Source organism: Lonchura striata, chromosome 14 (genome assembly GCF_046129695.1).
Source record: "Lonchura striata isolate bLonStr1 chromosome 14, bLonStr1.mat, whole genome shotgun sequence".
NCBI classification, from domain to species: Eukaryota; Metazoa; Chordata; class Aves; order Passeriformes; family Estrildidae; genus Lonchura; species Lonchura striata.
The window spans coordinates 9389724-9408638 of record NC_134616.1 but is presented as its reverse complement, the minus strand read 5'-3'; the positions used below and the strand labels follow the sequence as shown (position 1 = coordinate 9408638).

At 40.4% G+C, this 18915-nt stretch overlaps 1 long non-coding RNA gene across 1 annotated transcript in view; it reads right to left on the bottom strand.

Moving 5' to 3' along the window:
* Positions 1-18132, bottom strand: part of LOC110480443 (uncharacterized) — a 204759-nt gene extending 186627 nt beyond the window's left edge. Inside the window, exon 1 of the long non-coding RNA XR_013340819.1 lies at positions 18004-18132. This is a non-coding gene — a long non-coding RNA (uncharacterized LOC110480443). The remainder of the gene's footprint in view (positions 1-18003) is intronic.
* Between the last annotated feature and the right edge of the window lie 783 nt (positions 18133-18915).

Below are 18915 nucleotides of genomic sequence, written 5' to 3'. Positions count from 1 at the left end.
GCCTCCAGAAGATCAGGACTTTATAGAATCTTGGGTCCTTCAAATATAGAATCTGTTGATTTAGAATATGAATAAATGTTAAGAATATTTTTCAACTGCGATTTTCAAATATAATTAGGAGAATTTTTATTATAAATCTAGAGAGATAGCTAGTTTTTTTTCTTTTCTGTTCAATACAAGGTCATTGCTACACATAAAGAAGCAAGATAGATTTGGGGCACTGTTTGCTTAAGGGCTAATTCTCATTCCAAATAATGATTAACAGGAGATAAAAAAACTGTGAGGTTGAAGGGAGTAAAGCAATTGAATTATAAAATACAAATGGAAAACAAAAAGCATTTGTAGCCTAATATACATAAACCAAGTGGCCAATGGTTTCAGGGGATTAGACACTCATGGTAATAATTACATATTAGTAATCAGTAACAGCATATATTCAATATTCAGCTGAAATGAAATAAGAGAATACACAACTCTCCCAGAGTGGACATTCAGTTTAGATAAATTGCACTATGCAGAAACTTGGTACTAATGAATGCCTATTTGCAAAGTGGTTTTGCTGCCTCTACTAGCCTGAACATCATTTTGAGCACAGTTAGGATCAAGCATGGTTTGACCTGAGAATTTTGCAGTTCTGAAAATTCTTGGGAAAAGATACCTTTATTAGAGGTGGACACAGATACCTTTTTTTCATGCAAATTAATTCCTTTTCAAGAGTAGCACACATGCCCAGGCTTACACAGTACAGCTCAGAGCAATCAGCTCCATCTTAGGTTCCTAAGGCTCTCATTTTAACAGCACTGCCCTGGAATTTGCTTTAGAAGCCTGTTCCACACCATGACAAATCAGAAGGTGCTGCATTTGTGCACCCGTGGATTAACATGGTGTACTCTGTGACTGACACTTCTCATTCTAGATTGATTACAAACTGTTTTCTTCCTTAGACTAAAGACAAACTGCATCCTTACCACGCTATTCATTCATCCTCTTGACAGCTATGCTCTAGAAAGAAGTGCTGCAGTCAGCTCAGCTGTGTCTATTTAACTGGCAACTCCTTCAGGGAAACACCCACACACACAGCTCCAAGCTTCACTGGACCTCACAGACTAAATAAATAAATAAATAAATCTGGATGTTAGATGTTCAAGGAAAATAAAAATGCTGCAGGAAGTGATAAAAGTGGTTCATTAGACAAACTCACTCCTCTTGTGTCAGAAAAGAATGGGAGGAATCTTTGCACTTGGGTTTGGGAGGAGGTTCAACTACCTGCCAAGGCTGTCACTGAACAGAAATACCCCAGTTCTACCCTGACCGTGTTGAACATGGCATTAGTACATCCTGCTCAGAGCAGGAACTAGGAGAATTGGTTCATACTTGGGATGAGACCTGAAATACAGCAATACAACATGAGAGATAAAATTGGAAATTTCAAAAATGCCCCTCAGTGCCTCTCACTCCCTACTGACAGAAGTTTCTTGATACAGCTCCAGCTCACTGGGTACCTTGTGGTGCACAGCAAAGAACCAAACACCACAGGGAAGCCAGCCCAGGGGAGAATGAGGGCATCCGGCAGGTACAAACTACAGCTCTTCTGAGCAGAGTTTCTGAACCCACAATTGACTTTTTTCTTAATAAATTATTCTTTTATGTAAAAAATGTATTCATCTAAAAGTCAAAGATTTTTATTAAAATGCTACTTTCTTAGAAATTTTTCAGTCACTTTTCAGGGTAGGAGAAGACAGTAAGAGCCTATTCACACCATGATTTTCTATTTAGTGCCCTTCAGCCTGAGGTTTAAGCACTCTCTGCCGAGGCAAGGCTATAATTAGTCTGTACTGCAGCTAAGCAGGAGAGTCCACATAGCTACTAAGTACTTCTCATCTGAGGGAAAGTAACATCCAAATGCCCACAGAATGACAGAGTGCATTTTGTGAGCAAACACTGAGAACCTACAGATGGTTTATGGTACAACAATCCAAGCAACCCAAACCCAAACGGGATCAACCCCCCTGCTCATTTATTCTAGTAGAAAACAGAAAACGTATTTAGTGGTTGAAGGTAGAAACAGAAGCAGGAGCCTACTGCCACTCTCTGCTGTCAGCAGCAGGAAGAGGCTGGAGCAGGAGCTTGGCAATGAATGTTCCAGGCAGGAGAAATGGCAGCAGGGAAAGGTGGCAGAACCGTCAATAGCAGACATAGCTATGAGAAATGCTGTCTTAATCAAACCCAAAATAATTCCCTTCCTTTTCATGTAAGAACACCTTCAAATATAACATTTAAAAATGTGTAATTGTCATTCTTCTGATGCTCTATGACATCCTGCCCTGTTCCTGGCACTTGTTTGCATATCTCTCATCAGAGCAGACTGGGACGTGACACTCTGATGCATCATTAGAAAGGACAAAGTCTCCTGAGTACAAAAATGTCACCAGCACAAGATATGTCCTCTCCTCTCTCTTCTTGATCAAATGACAGCAAAACTGGGCCTTTTTTGTGTCATCAAATTGGGCCAAGAGAAGGAAAACTAGAAAGACCATCCATTACATCATTAGAAGTAATTTTATAGGCACATAATATAACACAGGAAGTGTTACAAGAGTGCAGATTTTGGAAAGACAGAGGAGTGTGGTGGAGGAGTACCAGAGATGTACACGTCAGCCATTCAGGTAAGTTACCTGTGGTGCCATTTCTTCACCAAGAATCTCCTCTCTTTATCTCCAGGACAAACTATATACGTGCCATCTCACCTCTGAGCTTGCCCCTTCTCCTCCCCTCAGTCACTCCTCCCAGCCCTCTCCAGAGAGCTGCTCATCATGCTTACTAAGCTGATAACTTCTATTTTCTATCCCTCGTTTGCTCTTTCCTTGCAGCTCCTTTCAGCTGCTTTTGGCAGTTTCCAGGCTCTCCTCCTAGAACACTAGCATGATTCAATCGTTCCCATTTTAAAGCACCTAATCTTCAACTATAATTGGGTTTCCCACATCATTTCCTAATACACTTCTTGCCTATTTCTATCCCTCATTGGAATTTTTCTGAATTTCTTCTAGTCTAGATGAATGACAGTCATACTCAGTTTGCAGAAACACCACTCTGCTCCCACTGCTCTGTCCAATATTTGCATCGTACATAACAATGCTGATACTCTTCAAGTTTCATCTTTTAGCAGTCCTTCTTCTCCTCTCACTTTTTGAGGTAAAGCTTCGACATTATCTCAGGTAGATTATCCTCACAAATTCTGGCAAGGATCCATGGACATGATGGCTTTGGCCTTTGTTTGTCCCTCTCATAGCACTTTCCCAGTTGCAAGCTCACAGTTTGTCAGCAGAGAAGGGATCTGAGTCAGAGATCCATCCCTCCACTCTTCAGTTCAACAAAATGAATTTATCTGCATTCAGGAATCTTTGGCCAGCTTTGGCTCTTGTCTGAACACTCTGGCATAATTTATTCAAATCAGCACAGGGTGGTTATATTCAGAAATACAAAACAAGGAACTTAACTATAGATAAATGGTATGATAGTACTTCACAAGAATTACAAAAATACCAATAAAAATTTGTTGATGGAATAAGCAGTAGTGTGAATCAGCACCTGAGTGATAGCAAATTTTCAAAAAATCAGTGCTGCTTCCTGCTATGAATAACAGCTAGTAGGAGGGTGCAAGGAAGGACTATTCTCAACATCTCAATTCCAGTCTTAGTAGCAGACAAAATTATCCAGTGTCTCAATGTACAATTTCCTGTACATCATAATATAAAATCATTGAACAAATCTTCCCTACTTGACTTGTCACTTTAATAAAAAGTACAACTTCAGAAAAACTAATCATCTTAATTTGTGCAGAAAATGAGATTAGTCTTAAGACGTGTTTCAGTGGCATTAACTGAAAGAGCAAAAGCGAAACAAAAAGCATCATGACAGAGTTAAAAACTGCTCAGGCTGTGAAGCCTCCTACAATGTGTCTCATCCTCACCTGGAGCAGAAGTTGTCCATTCTGGAGAATGAGCCACAAAATCATTGACAACACATCCCTAACCATGGAATGACAGAAAAAGAATTTAAGACACAGCTTCTCTGACTCTGCAAAGTAAAGGAAGTTCTCTTCATTAGACTTAGAGGAAAATACAGATACCTGTACTTTTGTTAAGCACTTCTATATCAAAACCAAGATGAAATATGTTTTGTGACGATCTACAGTGATGGAAAACCCTTGTAATCCATTTAATGATGTTATCAGACAAAATGGATAACTGAAACTGCATCTCTAGATGTTCTAGAAAACACCAAAGACAACTAAAAAGTCTGGAACTGTAGGTTAATATTCTCAAAGAATCAGGTTGTAGCTCCAAATTAATTCATGGCAAGGTACTGGCCAGCTACTACTGGGAAGTTGTTCTTCAAAGGACCTTCCAGAATCCAGTGTACAGGAGAAAAATAACACCCATCTGCATTTTCTGTACAACACAATGAAATGGCCACCACAATTTCTCCATGAGACAGAATGCGACAGTAGTACAGGACTGCAAAATATGCACCTTCAGACTCTGATCCATGGGCAGATAGGTTTTTCTGCAATTTTACCTGGAAATGTACTGTGTACTTTGGGGATGACAGACACACTGTCAGAACCAGCCTTTGCCACACTAGCACACCTCCTGTAGCTAAATAGGAGCCCAGAGAGACTGCACTTTAGCTACTTGGAAGCTCACAAGAAAGCAATGGCAATGATAAATAAATTATTTGTTGAACTTCCTTTTCACTTGCTAGTGCTACAGCTGGCAATCACTCCAAGCTTGGAAACATTCCTCACTTGCAATTTTAGACCAGCTTCACCACTGACATAACAGAGCAGTGCTTGCATTTTGGTCTTTTTGGTTAACAGCACATCTTCATTTTCTTCCAAGATATCCCCAAAATACTTCAAGCTTTCTTGCCAATTAGATTATTATGAAGAATAAAAATAATTTTGACTTGGGTTCAACAATACTCCAGATGTGAAATAAGCCAGGAATTTACATGAGAGAAATACATAACAATCAATTTAATTCAGCCACACAACAGAATACCTAGGTATCATTTATGACACATTTAATTATTACTCACATTATATTAAGCTCTAAAGATATTTATAACAGCCACGGATTAATTCAATTTCTTTTAGATTCAATGACTAAGAACATGAGAGGTTTGAAAGTGATGCAACCATCAAGATTTTAGGCTTCTTTAGGAATTTGTTTTGCTAGAGAGTAGGCTATGTAAGCCTACACATTCAATAGAAACTCCCACAAGTCAGGCTTGCGTGCAGACTCTGAAAGTCATGGTTTAAGAGAGCCTGAATAAACTCTGGAGCAGTCACACAGCCTCCCATGCTCCATTCATTACTTCATTAGTATCGTAGCCACAGTCTAAGAATTCATATAAAGAGCTGTCAAAGGAATTTGTGTCAATTATCCCTTCCTTTCTTTTCCCAGCACTAGGACTCCAAGAGAAAGGGCCTGAACCGTATCTGTGACACATTTCCTGAGAGCTCATTCCAGTTCCCATTTCAAGAGGAAGGTATTTTTAGTTGCCTTCATGGAAGCTGAGCTAGATTCAGACCACTCTTATTTTCCTCTCTTCCTTGGTCATTTGGCAGCTCATTTAACCTCCCAGAAGCCCTCAGCACATGCTGCAGGTGAAGGGGCAATGTTGCCTTTCTGAGTAAAGTCTCTCAACACAACACTCTGGTGGACCTGTGAAAACCTGTCTCATCACTAATGGCTTGTTCTGTCACGTACCAGGGTGGCATCTCACATTTCAGAATAGAACAGACTGTTGCAGATGGAAGAGACCTATGGTGATCATCCAGTCTGACCAATTTAGGGCTGACCAAAAGTTAAACTATGGTCCAAAAGCCTCTTTAAACACTGACAGGCTTGGAAAATCAACCACCTCTTTAGGAAGCCTGTTTCAATTCTTGATTACCCTCTCAGTATAGAAATGCTTATTTATCTTGACTGAACTGTATAAATTTAGTGCTGTTTAGAGATTTAAATGTTCTGATATGTTTACACATCTGCTAGCTCTAAAATATATTTTTGAAGACACCTCAAACATCCCTTCAAAATGCAAGAGACTTAAAGAGATAAGAGCAAATTCCAAAATATATGAACACAGAAATGCCACAGGGCAGATCAGTCATGTCCTCAGCTGCTTGTCTAGGACTTCCTAACAGCAGGAGAAAGACAATTCAGAAATGCAGCAATGCTTCAGCATGTGAGGAACTGCAATGCCTCTCCCTCTGCACCCAAGTTACACTAACAGGAAGGACTGTTTAAACACCAAAGTTGGCTCACATGTACAACATTCTGAAAGTGATCTGAGCCCTCTAGTGATGGAGAAAAATAGTGAATTGGCCACTCCTTCGAGTAAGAAAAAATTCTCATTAGACTTAAAGATGAAGCAATGATAACACTTCACCAAGTCATGCAACTTACATCCTGGCATTTTCCTTATACTAAAACACAAGGAAAAAATACAGCTGAGCCACACATGAATAGTGCAGAATTTATTAAGTACTCTTCACTCATTTTATTTTGATCTTGGATATTTTTTCCTTTATGGGAAGTGCTATGATCCTAATACTACACCAGCTATGATATCCACTAATAGGTTATGAATTGTTAGCTCTTTTCCAATTGTATTCTATGTCATCTCCCACAACTGAACAGAAGTTTTATAAAAAGAACAAACTAACTGAAGATGAGAGCTGACCACAAAGACTTAGAAAGACTGTTAATGCATAGACTAACAGCCCAATATTTTCTTCTCACCCCATTTTCCAGGTCATATAACTGACCTTCCACTCCCAGTATTGATCTCAGGCGAATGAATCAGGTTTGGTTGTCTTTTGAATGTTTTGAGCAAGTAACTCTCCATCCACAAGCTTTCTATCAATCTTCAGGATTATACATCCCCTCAGATAAAAGCATATGGTAAATTTTGCTCTGTAGGAATGACTGTTGGTTTAGGGTGGCCCAGTCAGCATCCATGGCTCAAATCAACCTTGGGAGGCCAGCAACCCAGAGGGGCACAGCTGGGCACCCAGCCTGGCACCAGCCAGCCGCTGCAAGCTGTGCCTGCCACATCCCACAGCCCAGTGACATTTGCAAGTCTGTGCAAGGGTTCCCCAGGAAGAGGTTCTAATGCTTAAGTGGTCTCATTTCTCATGGCTACCACCACACCAGGCTTCTGAGAACCATATTTTAACTCTGATTACAACAACTTGAGGCCATGATTTTTCCAAAAGTAGGAGAATCTATCTTCTTTCACTGTGGAGAGCCCAGGTCACGAACAATCCTTTTAGTAAACCTGCTTCTTGAAAACAAGTTCTCAGGTGCAGCTCCTTGGTAAAAAACCCTGCTCCAAGCATGGGGAAAGGGTGCTTTGTCTCACACCCAGGATCCCCCATGTGCATCCAACATTACTGTTCGCTGAAGGATTTTTAGCAACACAGTTTTGGAGTCAAGCACCTACTGCTGAAGTGTCACTTAAGCATTCCTTCTAATCCATCCCAAAGTGATTAGCAGGACACATTTGAAGAGAAGTCAGCAGACTTCTACTGCAGAGAAGTCTGAAAATCTCTGTGTGAGACCACAAAAAGAGACAAGATAAAAATATCTGAGATAAGGGGGAAAGAATTTTGGATGAACGTTGCTAGCAACAACTTAATTAATACAGGAGTAACAATTAAGATTAAATTTAGATACACAGATGTAGAGCTTGTGATTATATTCTTAGTTAATTCACAGAATACAAATAAACTAGGTGTGCCCCAGAAATACTGACCCTTTGAATTATTTTGCATTATTTGAAGACTAACCTATGTAAAACAGGCTTTAGTTAGATACTCAAAAATGTCATTTTGCATTCTTTTTAGAGCACCCCAGAGGACAACTTCATGTGTGTAAACAAACACTCTTGGATAGTCCTTGCTGACAATAATAGGAGCCCCCATTAACCACCTGGAAAAAGATAATGATTACCACTTTAGACTAGACCTCATTAATTAGCGGCACTGCTAATATAAACAGTTAAATGCTAAGCATTAAAACCAAAACAACAAAAAAGGGAAACAGAAAAGGAAGAAGGTGGCCAGGATGTGAGAGGGATTGTAAGCTGTGCCTGTTACCACAAAGAAGGGCTGCAACAAAATAGGACGTAAAATTAGTTTCAAGAGACTGCAGTGGTGCATGAAATTATTTCTTATGGTGTGCTGCATAGATCCATCCCCTGTGGGAATGCAAACCTCAAACAGAGATAGCCCCAGAAAAAGGACTGTTCACAGGGGTTGCTTGAATCAAGACGCCTGAAGACACAGGACATGTGAATTTCACTAACTGCTTTATTCCTGAAATACCAGTTTAAAATACTAATAGTGGTCAAGTTTAGATCACCCTACATGGATAATTGGACTTCTTTTCTGCAGAACTGAGTTCATGGCTAGATTTCCAATATTATTAGAACTTTAAACCTTTTCCCATAGTGCTGTTGCACTGATGGGTCAGGCAAAACAGTATTTTCTCCACAGCCATAAAAGCAATAGCAAAATGAAAGCCCATCAAGAGGAAAAGAACATATTAAACTCACCTCCTAGCAAGCATTATGAATGGAGCTTTTGTATAGTCTTATTAGGAGAAAGCCTGCATCCATGCCTTCTTCTGGATGCCAGCTGCTCTCACTGCATAGGCAATACCCTTTGGGGAGGAGTAGGCAGCTGCTCACAGAACAGTCCCTGCTGAGCTTCAGACAGTGACCACCACCAATATCTTCCTGCAGCAGCCAAACCACAATTTACAGGGCCAGGTAAGGCTGCGAGCCCCAGGAGTGACTGCAATGACAGGCAAAGCAACTCAGGCCAGGGAACACAGGGGTTCCACTCCCCATCCTTCCACAACATGCAGCCTCACCCACACCAGCCTGAGCTTCCTTACTCTCTACTTTTAGGACAGTAACAAGTCCCAAGCACAAAGCTGTCGGGAGAGATGGGGTTTGCAGGGGGGCAGCACTCTCTCACCTTGAAAACAAGTGAGTGCAGGCAGCAATGCAGAGCAGAGCTGTGCTTTTGGTACCTTTGGTGACACAGAGCTGTGCTCGAGCTTACACACACCCTGACACCTGCATGCCTGGTACAAGCACACACTTGCCTCTACTGCTGGCCTGAGCCCTGGGTGTGCCAGCATACAGTTCTCTACAATCTCCAGTACTGTGATTGCCAGGCAGTAACTGATACCATTCTCCTCATTACAGCCATTTTCTGCAGTGCCATGTACTGTCCTTTTTCACTGCCATCTCCAGATATGAACAACACCTTTTTGACACATGTAAACATAAAACCCCAAATAACCAGACAGTAATAACTACTATTTCTAGAATTGGTTGTTAACGTATAACAAGAAATGTGACTCATCAAATAAAGTAGGAAGAGAGATTTTCCAAATTGGACTATGCTGGCAGATAACCCAAGATATCCTCCTTTTTTCTTAATTTTCCAATTCAACATAAGGTTAAAAGTGCCTGCAGGACAGTTGTTGATCAAATTTAAGTCAAAGCATCAAACAAGAGCTATAGAGAAGAACGACATTACACAGGCTCACCACACCCGGAGCTCAAACTCCACATTCTCCCTTGAGGCCTCACATAAATTCTGGCCAGTTCATAACTACTAGTGGAGTAATGGTCCTAGCTGTCCTGACGTCACTTCTCTGTGTAGAAATTGTATTATCTCAGTGAAGCTAAGACCACTCCAAGGAGGAACAGATCCTTTTACCCTACGCTGGTAGAGTAAAAGTTAAATTGAGGGCAGCCCAAAGCCAAGCTTAAATAGTAAATGTTTTGATGCCCCATCTTTTTGCATGGCCAAGTAGAAGTAGGGCACAGCAGAAGTCTGAATGTTGGGTAGCTGAGGGGGTTCAGTCCAGGTAATCCTTTGGATAAGAAACCTGTTTGAATGGATTAGGGAACAAGCCAGCAGAGCTTTGCTGTCCTCTCACAGTCAGTCAGAAATTGTCAAAGAGTAAACAGAGTCCAGAGAAAAAGACTTCAAAAATGTGAAACCAATTACAGGAAGAGTGGAATGCTCTTTGTAGCACCACAGATACACCTGGGGTGGTCTGAAATGTTATGTACAGTTTGGAACACATGTTCAGTCTGATGAAAACTCAGGACTTGGGCCATAGAGGACTGCTTTCCCAAATCCACAAAAACTGAGTGCTATAAGGTAAAATTCAGAATTAAATCCACTTATTAATGCAGATACAGCTGATTACTCAAATCACAGGATTGTAAAGTGATCAAATAGAGAGGCACCAGTTGCACTAATCTTTTTGCAGCTTCTTATCTGTTTGGATTGATGTATGAAAACACAACAATCTCCAGCAAGGCTAGACCTTGGGAGGCCTTTCACCATTACATTTAATTTAAAAGCTTTATAATGCTAATTAATAAACTCATCCAGTTAATTACACTATATTATTATTACTGAGATAAACCTCTTGTTTGCAAAGGAAGGTCTAGGAAGATAGCAGTATTAAGTGACAAGCATGAGAGATTAATTTCTAAAATATTCCTTAATGTCTGACAAACCTTTAGACATTAAGACTTGCTAGACAGTGACTCAGATTGATCTCAGCTTGGATATTTGCCAGGTAAAGGCTACGTATTATCTAACAGCCCTTTTACCAAATTGGAACTAGACGTGATTCAATTTTTTTCCAGTGAAGCACAGAAAACTTTTGCTGAGCATGGTTGATTAAATAAGCTTTTCTAAATAGTTTTGTATTCTGAATACTTTTTTCCTATGCATGTGGCCAGTGACTTACAGTAGAGTAAGCACATGCTACCTTGTCAGGAAAGTGGGAAGGAGACAACTTGTGATGGGCCCGAATCTCCCTGCATTTAAATCTATTGCAAAACTCAAAAACTCAGTAGAAAGGTTTGGACTAATCAATCTCCCACTCACCACAAACACAGATGAACACAAAGGATACTGGCACACAATTATTTGCATGTTACTACTGCCCCCAGGAACTCAATGCTGATAATGCTGGATGTCCCATAGCACACACACAAAGCTCATAAAATGCATAACAAAGCACATTAAATGACTCCACTAATGGCTCTGTCCCTGAACAGTCTCACAATTTATTTTTTAAATTCAAGCCAGCTGTTGAATTTGTCCATATAGATGTAATTCAGAGGACCTAGAAGAGACTTCATTTTTGCTATTGCTAAAGAGAAAACTTCTGAGCCTCTCGGTGACATTGGAGAAGAGAGTAGAATCATTCAAGTGGTAATACAATATTTCACAAAAATTTAAAATCTGATGGCATTCTGCAAGAAAAAAGTGGGAAAGTATTTACTAACATATTTTCAATTGGGAATTTGATCAAAGTTATAAACAGCATATATTATTAGTCAATATTAATTATTTTTTCATTATAGCAGGTTGTTCTCTAAGATGTTTAATTTACAGCATTTTTGACAGCACTGAGAGCAGGTGTACCAAAAATTGTACTGCTTATGTTGGAAGCAAATTATCAGTTGCAGATTTTATTTACTTTAAAATATGTGCTTCCAGGCAAAAGCAAATCCTCTACACCTTACACTGCTCCTTGCAAGAATGGATGGCAATACTTCTCCTTCCATAACTGAGTCTGCATATAAGAACTTAATCCTGGAAGGACTGACCTTACCTCTCAGGTTTTCACCCTGGAAAGAGACTCTTTGTATTTATTTTTGTTAAATAAATCTCCAAAACCTCAGAAACCAAAGCAAGAATGCTGGAAAAATGTGATGTGATGAAAACCAATGAAAAATACTTGCTTATGCAATTGTTTACACAGAATTTTTTTTATACAATTCTGTAAAAGATAACTATTAATATTATTTAGAAATGTATGTTGAGACAGAGGGATGCTGAGCAAGTTCATACAACAGGCAAGCGTTAGAATTTGGATAATCAATAAGCATCAGGCTCCATTCAAAATCTAGGTTAGCATTAGCAAAGACCAAGCAAACCTTTTCATAATACTGTTATGCAAGATGTGATGTATCCCTCAAGAAATCATGGATTTTTGTTCTTCCTGACAAGCTCTATTCTTATGAGGTAAGGGTGATAAATTAGTTAAAAGCACAAAGCAGCCAGAGAATGTAAGCTTCTTCAAGAAGCTGTGAATCTTCAAGAAGCTGTGCTAGAGCCTGTGCCAGCAGCTCTTGCCAAACACAAGCACAATTAACCAAAGTGAGTCTGCAAAAGTCTGCAGGGAAAACAAAAAGGGGCAGGGAGATAAGGAGATGGGAAATGCTCATCAAACCTCATGTCTGAACTATGAGACAGCACAAAATAGGGTGGTCACGTAGCAGAGAGGAAAAAGCAAGACTATTGAGTAAAATAGAATGTGAGAAAAGATGGTAAATGGATACAGAAACAGTGAGAAAAAACAGGTTGGTGAAGGTACAGATCTTTTCAAAACCCTGAGGATGTATCACACAGAACACGAGGAAACAAGGCAGCTCTGGGAGTGCATGCCCAAGAGGAAGGCAAAGCTGTAAGGAGGAGTTGACTGGTGAAGGGACAGCAGCAGATGTTCTCCCTTCAGGATTGTCACGACAGAGTTTGCCTGTCACTGCAAATGCTGTTGGGAGGGCTCTGGTTTGGTGGCAGGGGCAGGTGTGGGTGTGGGGGGGTGTTTGTGTCAGTGAGTGTTCGTGCTGACAGGCTTGCTGAGACTCCCCTTGGTGACCACATCCTGCTATCAAGAAAGAATGGTAAGAGGAACAACCAGTTATCTGCATATCTTTGAGTTATTAGTGCAAAGACAGAACTCTGCAGAGCTCAGTAGTAATTACTTGGCACCAAGGGGACAGAATCATGCAGCTGTAAAAAAACCCCAAACCAACAAAACAAAAAGACAAACCCACAGCACTAAACAGCCTTCCAACTAGCAAGACTACAACCCCTTGGTACTGCTGATCTTAGGAGTGGCAACACCAAACACAGACTGAGGGAAAAACATTATTAGAAAGAACTTTATCAGAAAGGCACAGCATAAAGAAACAAAATAAATAGAAGAGCACTGGAAAGCTGCAATTTCACAAGCATCTATCGGTTCTGATGCCCACACAGCCCACCCCATGACCTTCTCCTTTCCTTCTGGTGGCTATCTTTTAAGCCAGCAGCTTCCCCACAAAAGTACAAGAAACAAGACCATTCAGGAAATCCCCCAGACTGCAGTTTGCATTACAAAACCCAGGATATTTGTGCACAGCTTTACTCTGGGCATCTTTTCCTCCCATCAGAGGAGACTCCAGCTGCCAGTGAGGTCTCACGTCACCACAGCACCACACGTCCTGCAGGAGCCCCAGGAGGGAGCAAACAGCCTCAGGTCAGCTGGACATGGTGCTTCCAGCTGCCCTGGGACTCTGCTGCACCCGGTGTGGGTATCCCATATTGGCTGCACCCCACGTGGCAATGCAGCAGGTCAGAGAGGGTTACATGGCCTGTGGCTGGGCACGTTTCACCATGTTCCTTAAACAAATCTTTTCTGGTGAAATCCTGCTCCCACAAACTAAAGCAAGTTTGGCTTTTGTGTTAAACAGCTGCCTGTGCTTAAAACTCTGCCTTTTTATGGTAGTGATGCAAACAGTGAACCAAGGTGAAAAGGTTAAATTACAAAACCAACAGATTGTTCCTTCCTTTATTGCTAACCTCCTCCTTGCTGCTGCCCCTGCTCCTAAACCTGGGGACCACCATGGGTCCATGCTCCAAACATGTAAGATGCCAGTGCTATGGCAGTACAGAACACAAGATGATGGCTAAAGCTTGCAAGGTTCACATAGACAGAGCAGGCTCTGATAATCTAAAAAGGCCAGGAAGCTCCCCCAGTAGATGGAGTGAGACTAAGTCACAACATAAAATCCAAAAAACCACTGAAAGGACCCAAGACCATTTGTTGTGAACTTGAGATAAAGCAACAGATTCTGGAAACTTTCCTGAGAAAGATCAGGAGTCACTTTTTGCCTGCAAGCAGCCAGCCTTGTACAAATTGTACAGCTAAGTAGAGGCCACTAGAGTCTCCAGCCCAAACCAGCAATACAAGTAGGAACAAATAAATAATCCTAAATGGAAGGACAGATAACAGAGGGAAAGAGAGATGCATCTATGTGAGCCTTCTCTGTTGCCCTGTAGTCTCCTTCATTTTCAAAGGACAGGATTTTCAAAGCAGTGCTACTTTAAAAAGCAAGTTACTAGAGAGGCTGCACTAATTGGATGATGTCTCTCCAGAGGTTTTCCAACACTGACATGGTGTTAGTATTCCTCTTAACCTTTTAATACCATAAAGCAAGCTTAAGCTCTAAAGTGAGAGAAAGTAAAATACACATGATATTAGTAGTTTCATCTAGTGCACTGCATTGCACTGCCAATACTGCAGTATGTTTTTCCCTGACAAAGAAATCACTGTCAAATATCAAGGGCTTTGCCGCAAAACAGAACAAAAGTGAAGCAAGTAAAGATGAGAGAGAAGGGGATGGTAGAGAAAATTTTTAGAGTGCTGCTGACCCTCCTCTATGCAGAGTATCATGGTCCCTCCAGCATCCCCCTGTCAGTTCTGAGTGTGCTCTGCAGACAGGTCACAGCATGAGTCCATCATCCAGCACACAGCTTTGTGATCTTCTGCTATCCAGAGGCAAAATTTTAGATCTAATCAGCATTGCCTATCTTACAGAAATAATGAGAAAGAGTATGCCCGTTCCATAACTGAATGTCATTCTGCAGTAGCTTCATTGGTCAATCTTATCTTCAGAATTATAAATCAGAGAGACAGATGTATAGCCTGAGAAGTTTTCCATTTTCCTCAAAGAAAAAATGGCAAAATAGAGACTACTCAGCAGTGCCTGCTCTCAGAAGCCAGAACTATAAAAAAGCTACCAGCAGCACTGAAGATGATTTGAGTTTACTTTGCATAGGGAGCAACTGCAGCAAAGAACATTTTGCTGGAGTTCTAGGGCCAGCCAGCTTCTTGATAACCAATAAATTAAAACGTCCTTTCTGACAGCCATTGCGCAGACTTCTCAGCAGGGAAATGTTTGTTTTAACTGAATTTATTTCCTAGGCTCACAGGGGAAGGAGAAAGAGAACTTCTAGCTTTAAATGTACTGTACAGCGTACTGGTAAATTTATATTGAATGGTAGAAATGCATCATGGCCAGTGTTCCTCCACTGTGTCTTCACACCTACAAACATTCTGTCACATGTCTTTCCCAGTGCCTCAGAAAAGGAAAATGTTATCCCAAACTAGATTCCTTCATTAAATACAATGAAGCATTTCTAGCATTCAAGGTTACTCAAGAAATACAATATTATCTGTGCCTATATATTTCACAGGGACATTTTAATGTTGGACAAGTGTGTTATGAGTTTTAAAAAACAACCTAAAGCACCAAAACAACAATAGCAGCAAAAAACCCTCACCAGTTTGTAATGAAGCTATTACTCATCAATTACATGCTAGAGCATTACTCCACAGCATATTTTCTGAACAAGAGTACAAATAGTTCTCAATTTTTTCTTGAGTTTATAGTTATAGAATTATTGCAAACAAAAAATAATACACCAGCTAAGAAAGCTTTTCTTGTTTTAGAAAGAAGAGATGGGTCATGTAGTCACTACAGAGCTTTATTGCAGGGCTCATCAAAGGTGCCAACAAATGAGCAGACCCAAGAGCCACAAAAATGTCTTCACCATGAATGCCCTTCAGATCCCCCAGTGAACAGGACCTCCACAGGCAAAAAGATGTACTTCTGCTCACTGAAATAAACCTACAGCATTTTCAGTAAAATATATTTTAAACAGGCATAAGTTCTTAATTTCTTTTTCAATTCTGCATGTCAAGGGATCAAACACTGCATTATTTTGTGGAAATTCTTACCTCAGTCTACAATCCAGCCTGTCAGTCTCTTTAGGTGCTCTCTTTAGGATTCACCTAATCTAATACAGGTATGTGGAAATTTGTTGTCTATGTATAAACTTGTCACCTTAGGCTATCTTTATCCTCAAGAGGGAGAAACAAGCATTTTCAGAAGGAAATTCACCTTACCCATATCTAAGGTAAAGCGTCTATATGAACCTAACCTTCAGGTAAACAACATTTCCTAAGTATGGTTTTTCTCCAAGCTCAGAGTATACCAGTCATTAACTAGTTACGGTCAGAGGTGAAAGCGAAGCCACATAACATTAGAAGAAAGCAATTTTAAGAAGGTGGTGATTTTGAATTTAATAGCTCCTTGAAACTCATACAGCACTTGGGTCAAAATGATTTAACAACACTGCAAGGTCCTTAACCTTCTCAAGCAAAGAGAAGATAGGGAGAAACTCATCATTTAGCACCAGTTGGAATTAGATTATTCTACCCTGAGATATTAATTCCTTACCCTGTGAAAACAAACATATTCATGTTTGGAGTTCACTATCATATTCTGCCTCCCTGTGAAACTTCACTAGTAGCAATTCTAAAACAGTATTTCCCTACATGACTGCAAATTGGTTTTCCCTAAACATTTCAATGATGTGAATTTTCTCTTCATGATGGTTCCTTCAGTTTTCATTCAGAATAAATAGCATCTGGTGTGGTACTTACTGAGGAACTGATGTCCTTTTTTAATGAGTACCAGAAGAGACAAATACACAAAGCATGAGGAAATAATGATTAACTTTCTGCTGCCCATGGTATCCCAGAGCTTAGCTGTATTTCATTTAATCATTATACACTCAAGAAAAGAGAACAGTGTATTATTTTGTAAAGACCTTGCCTCCTCTTAAACATGAGACACTTGATGTTATATCCCAATGTAAAATGAGAGGCAGAGAACTGATTAATCACTGTAAAGGAAATATCATTCTTGAAAAAACAGTTGTTGCGTGGCTCATTGTCACTTGCCATGCCTTGCCAGGAAAAACTGGCAGGAATAAAACATCTGTTAAATAAGCCAGATCAGCCTGAGCAAGCACTGAAGAGCCACAACAACCATCATGGCTTTTCAGACTGGGCAGAGGCAGCAGAGATGCTGCTAGCCCTTGTGAAACTCTGGTCTGGTGAGAAGAGCATAAACTTCTCAGGAGAAATGCCCAAGCTTCAGACCCTGCTCACACGTTGGCAGCAGAGGCTGCTTTCCCACCACAGCAGCTCCACACAGAGTTCACTGCACAAATGAGGCCAGACCACTCACTGGGTATTATCAGGGGTATCTAGAGAGAGCACCCAGCAGAATAAACATACTCATCGTTTCAGTGTCATTCAACAAGGCTTGAGATCTCAACCCCCAGGAGCTCTCTCTCAGTGATTCCAAAAGTCTGTTTTTTACTTTATGTCTTCACTGCGAGCAGAAAAGGTTTACAGGAATGAACAAATAAGCCCCAGCACCTCTCCATTTGAAAGTGAGACCATTCCTTACTGAACACCAGCAGCAGAGGACTAACATCAACATTAATAGCCAACACTTTGACTAGAAGTGACTGTAACAACATAACAGTATTGAAACTAAACCATTTACCAGCAGCTAAGCTAACTCAGATATCTTTACGTCACATTCCTGTTGCTGTAGAGCAAATGAGAACATCCAGAAATGTGAAAACTAATGACAACAAAATTTTACCTGCTCATACTATATAGTTTTATCTCAGCCTTCTGGAATTTCATCCAGCTGTAAAGAAAGAACAACTCAAAAATCATGGCTCATTGAATCAGCTACAGAGGAAGGAGAATGAATGAACCCTTCCCCACTCAGTCCTGACTATTTGCAGAGAAAATTGTGCTGAAATAGGGGTTTATCAGATACCTCCTGCTGGGGAAGATCCTGCTGCACCAATCCACTGAAACAGGCACCCACTGGTATGCAGCTGATGCAGAAAATCCTCTCCCTGACTCTGCCAAAAGCATCTACTGTTTTTCCCGTGTGGTTTAGACTCACTCTAATCTCTCTTGTCTCAAGCTGGTATGGCCTATGCACTGGGCAGCCTCCTGGGGAGCAGCTGAATGTGGGGCAAGTCCTGGAGCTCCTCCTCGGGTCCACCCTCCTCAGACTGGAAGCTCCAGGTTGTGATGCATTCTCCCACCGTGGCTATGTTCAGCATCTTCTTTTACAAACTTCTGTGGTTAGCAGAGAATATGCTCTTCTGAGTGTTGTCTCATCCACCTCCTCTACAGTTAACACCTAGTTAGTCTCTAGAGTGTTAGCTCTAATATATATAGCTCAGGCTTTTGTGTAGCTGCTTCCTTTCTCTCCCATAAATTTATTTTTTCATTGTTCTAATTTTGTTAATTTTTCCTACAAACTTTCAGTGTTACCTACAATTTAATTTAGGGTTTAAGTTAACTGAAGTGTTCAGTTTATGAAAAGCTTTTTTTTTGTTACATATAACTTCTGTTTACCAGAAAAAATTAAACTACTTGCTGGTTGAGTTATTCTATGCCAAGACTGTGCTTAATAAAGCATTTCATCCCTGTGTATCCCACTGGTTTAATATCTGACATCAGCCCAAGTGTCAGCTCTCCAATTCCTACCTGGTTGTATGACTTCTGTTGAGCATAATTACATAATGGCTGAGAAGAAGAAAGTACAAGTGGCTTGAATGTCACAATCCCTAAAAAAGCTGTTTTGTAAAAGCTTTAAAAATGTCAGTTGGTTAGTCAAGCACAAAGTTTAAAAAATAAGGTCTTTGAGTAATTTATTGCTTTACAAAAGGATCTCTGCCTTTAAAGAGGGCTTCACTCACACACGTCCTCACTTAGGAACATGAGCTCTTCTGGATAAGAACAAACAACATTACACTTTGTTCAAAATATTTAATTTTGTTTTCATTTATAAATACATGTGAATAAG